Raw genomic sequence first — 9664 nt, 5'->3', positions numbered from 1 at the left:
TTGCATTATGGATCATGTAGATGGATAAAACTGTCACTAAGATTTCCCTTTACATCTTGTCCTTTAGACCCAACAACTAGTGAGCTGATCTCTTCAGTGTCAGAGAAGTTGGCTCTTAGAATATCTAGTAGTAGGTAAGTCACATTTAGCTGGACTTGTTCTAGGAGAGCTGTGAAACATCTTGAAGATTAGAATCTGCATGACCAACAGTCCAAGAACAAGTCCAACTGAATGTGACCAACTATTGCAAGTTATACAATGACCTGGATAAAGGAGAACCTTCACCAATATTCTGCCTAAAAGAAATCTGGGGAAATTGTCCATTTTTCCTTTGGTGACAAACCAAAATTTAGCAATTTTACTCTCCCTTACAGTCCTGAAGACAATGCTGATCACAGCATTATGAGTGAAAGTTTGAGATTGTTACCACTATCTAAAATTATTGCTTTACCTTTTAGTTATACTTAATTTATTACTGCACACAGTGGATGGTGGATAGCTCAGTTAACATTTACATATGACCCAAACTAGCACAGACACATGTGCCATTGGACTTTTCAATTATGCATTCTATGGGGGGAAAATGTCAAATTTATTTTTAAACAAAATTATCTAATTTGTGCTCACCTCAAAGATGTTCCAATCAGTGACTGATCCCAAATAGAAAACTAAAATATAATGTATATAATGTCTGATACCAAGTTGCTAAGAGTTGATCTTGCAGAAATCCATTTCTTTTTTTTTACCTCTCAACAGCTGATCATTTAGTTCTCGGGTAAGGTCTGTCTTCTAAATAAAATCAGCAATACAATAGAGATATAATTTTTGTAGGAGGAAAACAGACATCTCTACATTAAAAATGAAAGCTTATATCTGTGTGGAGATCCTCAACTACCCTGGCAGTGGAAGGTACTAAACAATTGTGTTGGCTTTCGACAAGAAAATGGGTATGTTTACCCTCTTGTTCTTTGTAATGATGTCAATGAAAATAAATGGGAAGAGAGTTATCTATATGGACTATTTATATATTTATACAGGGTGATCATATCCCCCTTAGATGTCTCTTCTCAAGGGAGAATAGATTCAGTTCAGCTAATCCCTCCTCATAGCCGAGCTCCTCCATTCCTTTTAGTTTAGTTGCCCTTCTCTGCACTCTCTCCAATTCCACAATATCTATGTCATGCCTTAAAACTGACAGCATGAGGTAAGCACTATGATGTAAGGGTATCTAATACTGACCAAGTAATGCTTTAAAATTCTTTACACCTTAATAAACCATGAACAATGGCTCCAGAATTATTGTTTGCCCTGTGACACATTACAAGCACAATCCAATATTTGTGTAAGTGTTTACACCTGCACAAGTTTGTGTATGTGTGGGTGCAAAGGGCTGACATTTTGGTAGTTGTGTTTTCACCAAAATTTTTTTTTACATTATGGATCATGTAGAGGGATAAAACTGCCACCAAGATTTCCCTTCACGTCTTGTCCTGAAGACCCAACAACTAGTGAATAAGATCTCTTCTGTGGCAGAAGCTGGCTCTTAGAATATCTAGTAGTAGTCACATTCAGCTGGACCTGTTCTTAGAGAGCTGTGAACTATTGTGAAGATTACAAGCTTCATGTCTTCAACATTGCAAGAACAAGTCCAGTTGAATGTGACTAACTATCGCTGGATATACAATGACCTGGATAAATGAGAATTTAACATGATGCCTACTAGAAATCTGGGAAAATTTCCCCATTAGCCTTCCCTTTGTGACAAACTTTAGCAATTTTACTCTCTCTTTCAGTCCTGAAAACAATGCTGATCATAGCAATAAGTTAAAAAACTCTTTTGGGACATATACAGCAATATAAACGTGACAGAAGTTTGAAATCCTCAACACCCTTTATATTTAAAAGTAAAATAATGTTTTACCTTTGGTGGATAACCCAGTAACATTTACATTTTAAATGACCCAAACTAGCACAGACAGATGTATCATTGGATCTCAGTGTCTATGTTTCCCTTATCTGCAGCAGCTCCCATGATTTCATTACAGAAGCCATAATATAAATCACTTGTACCAGTCCTTTAAAACACCACGCAATACTGTGGTAATGTGGTTATTTTGGACTGCTTCCAATATAAACAGATCTGTTACAGAATTCTTGAAAATGCAGAATGGTACCAAGCAGTGTTAAAGAAAATTTCTATGTAGAATATTATTCTATATTAGAGAATGCGCCTATGTAAATGGAATTATAGACCCCAAGATGAAAAACTATCTACACCAAATTCCCTGTTATTCCAACCTTCTACTCCCTACCGAAGGTGCATAAAAGCATAATTAATCCATCCGGCTGTCCCATAATTTCTGCAAAAAGATCCATAGCATCAAACGCAAGTTAATTAGTGGACACTTATTTTATTTTAAGACCATTGGTACTAAAATACCCTCCTACAAGACAAGATAGAACTGTTAAAACTCACATCAAATCTAAAAATACCCAGTAATTCTTTGTTGAAATTGATGTCAAATACACTGTACTGCAGCATCCCCCATATAAAGGGCATAAACATCATACATACAAACTACATATTCATTATCCAAATACCCCAGCCTTTAATGAATTCATAGTTCTCCTGTTGCAATAGATCTTAACTAGGAAAATATTCACTTTCAAGAACCAAATATACTTACAAGTGCAAGGAGTTGCAGTGGGCACAAAATGTTCCCCTACATATGCAAACATTTACCTGGGGGACTGGGAGAACAATCTTCCAAAACCCAGGAATACAAAAATACCGTCCATATATCATGCAATGGAAGAGATATATAGACGACAGTCATTCTTGACAGGCCCAATTCCATTAACTTCAGGCTAATGTATACAGTTTGAAGTTCACAATGGAATACAGTAATAACTTTTTGGATACATTTATACAACTGACACCTGAGGGCTCGGTGAGCACTACACTATTTAGAAAAGAAACTGCGGGCAACACCATCCTGCACGTGGATAGTGCTCACCCCCAATTGCCTTAAAAAAAAAAAAAAACAAACAAAAAAAAAAAAACCAAACACAGTATCCCCTTAAGTTAATGGCCCTGATTCATCAAGCAAAATCAGAAGGTCCCTCGGGCATCTGTATTCGCAATCCGAAATCGGAAGCTGTTGCGCAATTCAGCAACTGAATGAGCTCGCGACCGGAGCTGCGCATCCCCGGCAGCTTTACACTGGTGAGCTTGCATTAAGTCACTGTTCCCCTAAAAAAAAAAAAAAAAAAAAAAAGGATTCTTTCTAATGGCACACGTTACCCTTAGCCCTAAAAAAATGTGCTGTTCAAATGTTTAACACATCTATATGCACTAAGAAAAAGCATATTTTAAAATGACATTTCTTTTGTTAGGTAGAGCATATATAAGGGTGTGTTTTTACATATCTAAGGATAATTTGTAACAGACTGCACAAGTGAGTTTCTATCATCTCTGCGCTTACATTTGAGCATATATAAGGGCATGTTTTTACATATTTAAGGATAATTGTTTTTACGCTGCTTCTCATATTTCTCAGCCTAAGAACTCGCCATCTTTAATCCTTCACATGTCCTAAACCCTTTTGCAACTACTTGAAATGTTGAGGATCCTACTAGCTACTAATCAACCACATTTCTTGGAGGTTGTTGCAGTGCACTTCAAATGCTTGTAATTTGGTGGCCTGGGATTTCTTAGATATTTTGGGACCATTATCTATGAGTGTCCTCATAGGCTGCAAGATATGACATGCAGAATTCCCACACACAGATATCACACTGTGCCCATCATGTCGTTACACATGCCCACAGAGTGGATATATGTTACCAAGTAGTTTTTTATTTAGAAGCCACAGCACAGCTAAAGAATGGGGGAGGGACAGCCTGTGTCCCCAGCTCTTATCGGCAGCTGGAATCCTCTGCACGGATGACAGCTGAGAATGGAGCGTTCTCTATTGTTCTTTCAATGGATTACAGCTGCAGATGAGCTGGCTAGAGGTCCACACACCTAAAATTGGCTGTTCAAAACTATGTAAATGCACATATTTTGATGTGTGTATGTATGTTTTGTAAGAATCTTCAGGATTCTACCCCATTAGGTTCAATCAATCAGAGGTAGATCATTTGAAGGACACTAATTTGCCTCCTCTCCATCACGCAAGGCTGGAAATGATCTTTCTTTGTCCAGGGGACAGTGGAAGCCTTCTGCTAGAATGTCCTCTGGCTAGCTCACACCACAATCCTGATTTTGATGAAGGCACATTATTCTACTGTCTCACATAGATATTTCCATGTTTTGTATTTCCTCACTTTTTTTATAGATCTATTTTTTTTCACGTCAACAAAATAAATCCACATGTGCTGCATTATCTGACCCAGTGCAACAGTGCTTACATTTTGCCCCTAGATTGTATGTACGTTTGGCACTTACTAATGCTTCACTAAATCTGGATAAACAGTTTACATCTAGGAGCACAATTATTGGTTTTACAATAGTTTAAACAGGATTGAGCTTAGTGGGGTGGCAACTGGAAGCTTATTAGTAATAGTATACCCATATATATATCTAGACACAATATTAACAAACAGTTTACATTTGCAACTAAACTATGTCAATTTGCAACAGAAAATATATAAATCAGTCAATGAATTAGTTATCCCTTTTTTTCTTTTTAACAGTCGTTTAGTTTTTATCAAAATAACTCCCATTTTGTTTCTTTAGACAATGATTCGCAAGAGATATGACGAGCAGAGGTCGATATTTGTCAAGCAACAAATAGCAGAATGGATCGCAGACAGGCTGTGGCCCAAATCCAGCACACATGGAGCGACCTCAATTGTCGCCGACCAGATTTGGTGCGTGAAGTGGGGGACCGCATCCTGTCTGGTAAGTTTGGCATTTTGTCTTCTCCTCTTGTTAAGGAATGGTGTTTTAGAATGTTTGTTGTTGGTGTAAAGTAGTATTGTTTACCCTAGAACTGTTTGTTTTTTACTTCCTATATTTTACTACCCTTAATTTTGGATATTTGATTTTGTTATTACAGCCAACTCTACATCACGCGGGTGGCTGATGTTATAGCGGCCACACAGGCGCCTGGCCATCCCCCAGAATGTGGAGGAGGAGGAGCAGGTGCCATCCCTGGGGGAGGAGAAGCCATCCCCGGTGGAGGAGCCTGCGGCACCACATCCACAGTCCTCCGATGAAGGAGAGGAGGCGGCCGAGGAGTCTGCCTGTAAGCTAACCTTAGAATCAACTTTTGTAACATATGTTGAAATTCAACACATTCTCACACTACTTTCACCATTTTTGGTTACAAATACAAAGAAAGATCCAGCAGGATTTCATGTAGCTTCCAGTCATTAATCATGCATCAAATGAATGTTCTTTCTAGGCTGTTGGCTAGCATGACAAAAAAAAAAAAAAAAATAGACATGAGTTGTTTAGTTGGCCATAGATGTACTGACAAATATTTGCTTAAAACTTTTGAACGTAGGCAGAAAGTATCATTTAGAAGTTCAGCATTTATCTATTCACCTTAACTAACCTTACAAATCTACTTTAGTCCTGCCCACCCACTTTTACTTATGTTGTTCATTTTTTTTTTTTTTATATACAGCTGCTGCAGCGCCCTTGCCACCAGCATCTTCTCCACAGGACACAAGTTCCTCATCTAAGTATTTCTCCATTTTAGATATTGTGAACATTCCTTTAGAACAAGGATTATAAACTAGGAGATAGTTTGTTAGGCCTAGTTCTATCAAGTATCATTAGGTGTGTATGACTAGCTTCATGTCTAGGCAGCTTTTAACAGAAGACAAAGGTTAAATGTCACTTAGACAAGTTTGTCCCTTGTGAAAACCCACAACCTTCCTTGACACCAAACCTTCATTGGACCCAGGATTCACCTCGCTTTCTTGTTTTGCTCCGTGTAAACAGCAAAACAGTCATAAATTGATGGGAACATATTTTACATTATTTAGCACTGTGCAATTTAGGAACTAGTTGCATGTTATACTGTTACATTTGGTCAGTACTTACCCCTCATTTTTTTGGTCTCCTTATACAAACACAGCCAGTTCTACATCGAGGGGGGCAGCCAGGCCACCGGTGGAGCTTCTGAGCCCCCCAACCCCTGGCGACATGGCAGACATCCTCTTGGTAAGTTTATATTTTCATTAGTTTGGTTTTTAAAAGGTCAGTACTTAAAAAAAAAAAAAAAAAAAAAAAAAAAAAGTGTTTGGACCAAACTCTTCCTGTTTCCTCTTTCCTCACCCGCCAGGAAGTATACAGGAAAGCCTGCATTGGCTGCACAGGAGATGTCTGCCCTGGAGCAGCACTTTCAGATGGAACCCCCTCGGGATGTGCCCAGGAGGTACAGCATTTAAAAAAAAAATTTTGTATATATGTTAGTTATTGTTATATTATATTGGTTGGGATATTTTAAGTTATTGGGGGAGATTATTTTTAAACTTTTGTAAAAAAACTAAAAGCCAGATTTTGTGAATTTAATTAGATTTTTATTTCAGTGCACATTTCCAACATTTTTCCAGCATGGCTAATCCAATTCCATCCCTAAAAAACACAAAAAATAAGCCTTAGTTTTTACACAATGGGTATTTGAACCATAAAATCTTGAACATGCTCTTATCCTACACAAACTCGTTTTGCAGCTTGGCCGAGTTTGTTCCATTCCTCCATTGGTCAAAACATCATGTGACCTTAAAAGTAACAGAGTTGGGTATGTTAGATATGTCCTCTTCAAAATATATGTAATTGTAACATCATTCAAGAATACATTTGGCATAGAATACACAGCTGAACACCTTAGTATGTAATTTTAACCAACAGAAAAGTAGTTGACCTATTAGCAAGCACATTTATCTGTTACAGACAAATGTCAGAAGTACGGTGTGCCATATTTGGTCCCTAGACATAACTAGATTTGTTTTCATTTAGTGAACAAAGATGCAATTGTGTATTTTTAAAGAATCTTTAGCTTTTTTTTACAAAAATGCAAAAATAAATTACATTTGTAATTAAGTAATGTAAAAGCATTGACCTTACATGGTTGGCAAGTATCGGAGTCATCCCGGTAGTCAACCCCTACCACCATTTCTGGCCCGATGAATGGCAACGCCAATCTTTCTTACGCCCTGAAACGCTGCACAAGATGTTCAGGATAGGTCCCACTCCTTCCAGCCTCTCTGCCCAGGAGCCTTTTGACGTGTCTGAAGATGTCACTGACATGTTTTTGATACTGGGTAATGGCCTGTTGTGTACTGCCCACTGCATTAACACTCCTGGCAATTTGCTCCCAGAGTCCCTGCCTTACAGCATGGGAAGTCTGGGAGTGCAAGTCCCCACGGAGTCTAGGAAAATGTTGTACATAGGACTCCTGAGGGCTGCATTTTGCTCAGGAGTGAAGCTGGTTGCCTTGGAAGCAGAATCCCTGGTCCGGCTCAAACTGGCTGAGGTGCCAGGTTGAGGGACCAGGGGCCTAGATGTTACTTGGCCTGCTCACAGAGCGACTTAGCTGGCCTGAGGAAGCGGCCTGTTGGTCTATGGACTAAAGACCCTGGGGTGGTAGGTTTAGGGGCCGCCATTCTCCTTGGCTCCATGTAACTAGAAGTCAAAAAATAAAAAAGAGTTATGGGACAACACACCCAAAACATTTTTAAAAGGGAATAAAGTCAATGGTGTATTTTTACTTGTTCCTTTGCTCTTTCCATTTTTTCAGGAAGTTTTGGTTTGCATGACCAGAATAACTAAGAAACTGAAAATTTATAGGGATTCAAATGCGCACGCATGCAAAAAACACGCACGTCCATTTAAATGTGCGCAGGTTCAAGGATTTTGTTTGCCGTTGTCATGGATCCAAATTTGGAACTCGACTTGCTCATCACAACTGCTGTTGTGGCATTAAACACCACATATCTGATCCTAGAAGAGCAGCAGCAGCAACCAGAAGAGCAAGCTCAGACCTCCCAAACAGTCCGGGCACCACGCATCTTAGAGCGTAACCACCTGGAAAGTTTGCGTGACCAGGATGTCAAAAGGCGTTTCCGCCTGTCTCGCCAGGTCATCCATCACCTGTACAGCTTGCTGGAAGAGAAAATTGCTCAAAAAACTAAGAGAAGCCAGGCAGTGCCAGGAATGACCAAGCTTTTGTATATTTTAGGAAGGGGTTCCTTTCAAACCTCCTTGGCCTTAATTTGTGGATTAAGCCAGCCTACAGTTTCCATGGTTTTTTACGAAGGTCATCAATGCCATTATTGACTTTATCCCACTATATATTAATTTTCCTCAAACAGCTCAGGAGTGGAGGAAGGTCAAGGTTGATTTCTTCAGGTGAGTGGGATTTCCAAATGTTTTGGGGGCCATTGACTGCACTCATGAGGCCATTCAGGCCCCTAAACTGCAGGAAATCTTGTTTCGCAACCGGAAGCGATATTCACGGAATGTACAAATAGTCTGTGATGCCAACAGGAAAATCATGAGTGCACGCACAGGTTTCCCAGGATCATGCCATGATGCCTATATTCTGTGTCAGACAGCCCTCTACCGAAAATTCATCTCGGGAGAAATGCCCGAGAGCTGGTTAATAGGTAATGTTTAATGTTGTTACTGTAATACAACAGTAGTCAAATCCTAAAGACACCTATTATGTTGCTATGTCCCTTTGCATTGTCAGAATGCCAGGCTATGACCTGTATTGTAAATATGTCATATTTTGTGCTAACATCTAATTTAGCAAATACTTTATAAATATTGTACAATATTAGGAGCATGGGGGAAGGACTAACTTTCAGATATTCCCGGAAGCCCTAGTCTAATTACTATTTTCACAGCTCACTGTACTTCAGTGTGGTAGTCAGTAGTAACAATGTCTCCTAACAACCAAAAAGCAATAAAGTGACCAAAGAGCACAACCCTTAGCGACCTTTGTAAAAAAAAAAAAACTCTAGTGTTACACTGCATTCACAGAACACTTACTATACCAAGAACTAACATGTATTATGTTTGTCTTTTTGCAGCTGACAAAGAATACGGGCAGCTTCCATGGCTTATGACAGCTGTGCGTCACCCCCGGTCTGAAGCAGAGCATAATTACAAAAAGGCTCTGCAAAAAAAGCCGGGGGATTGTGGAACAAACCATCGGGCTGCTAAAAGCACGGTTTCTGTGCTTGGCGCGGCCCGGTGGTGAGCTCCTGTACGCACCGTGGAAAGCTGCCAGAGTCATCATGACATGCTGCCTGCTTCATAACCTGTGCCTGCACCATGGGGATTCCTGGGACATTCCAGAGGAACATCAACATTCTGCCTCTGGCTCCCAAAGCACAGCAGAGGGATGTCGAGTCAGAGCTGAACTCATCGCTAATGCCTTTACGCGTGAGTATTTACATTTCTTTACAATGCATGTATTACATTTCAGCACAACATAGGAGTTGAAGTCATAGAAAGCACACTTTAATCGTTTGGGAAATTAAATAGCAGCCATATTTGTGTAAGAGCTGGACCTTTATGTGACACTTTACAAAAACACATTGCCAAACTAGGGCAGAGTGCAATTTAGTTTAGATTTGGGCAAGCAATGCTTATGCAGCCAGAAAAGAATGAAAAATACAATCCAGCAGCATGAAGGTA

The sequence above is a fragment of the Pyxicephalus adspersus genome, chromosome 4 (assembly GCF_032062135.1).
Source record: "Pyxicephalus adspersus chromosome 4, UCB_Pads_2.0, whole genome shotgun sequence".
In the NCBI taxonomy this organism is placed as follows: Eukaryota; Metazoa; Chordata; class Amphibia; order Anura; family Pyxicephalidae; genus Pyxicephalus; species Pyxicephalus adspersus.
The sequence above is the reverse complement of the archived record's forward strand: the minus strand, read 5'-3'. Positions refer to the sequence as shown.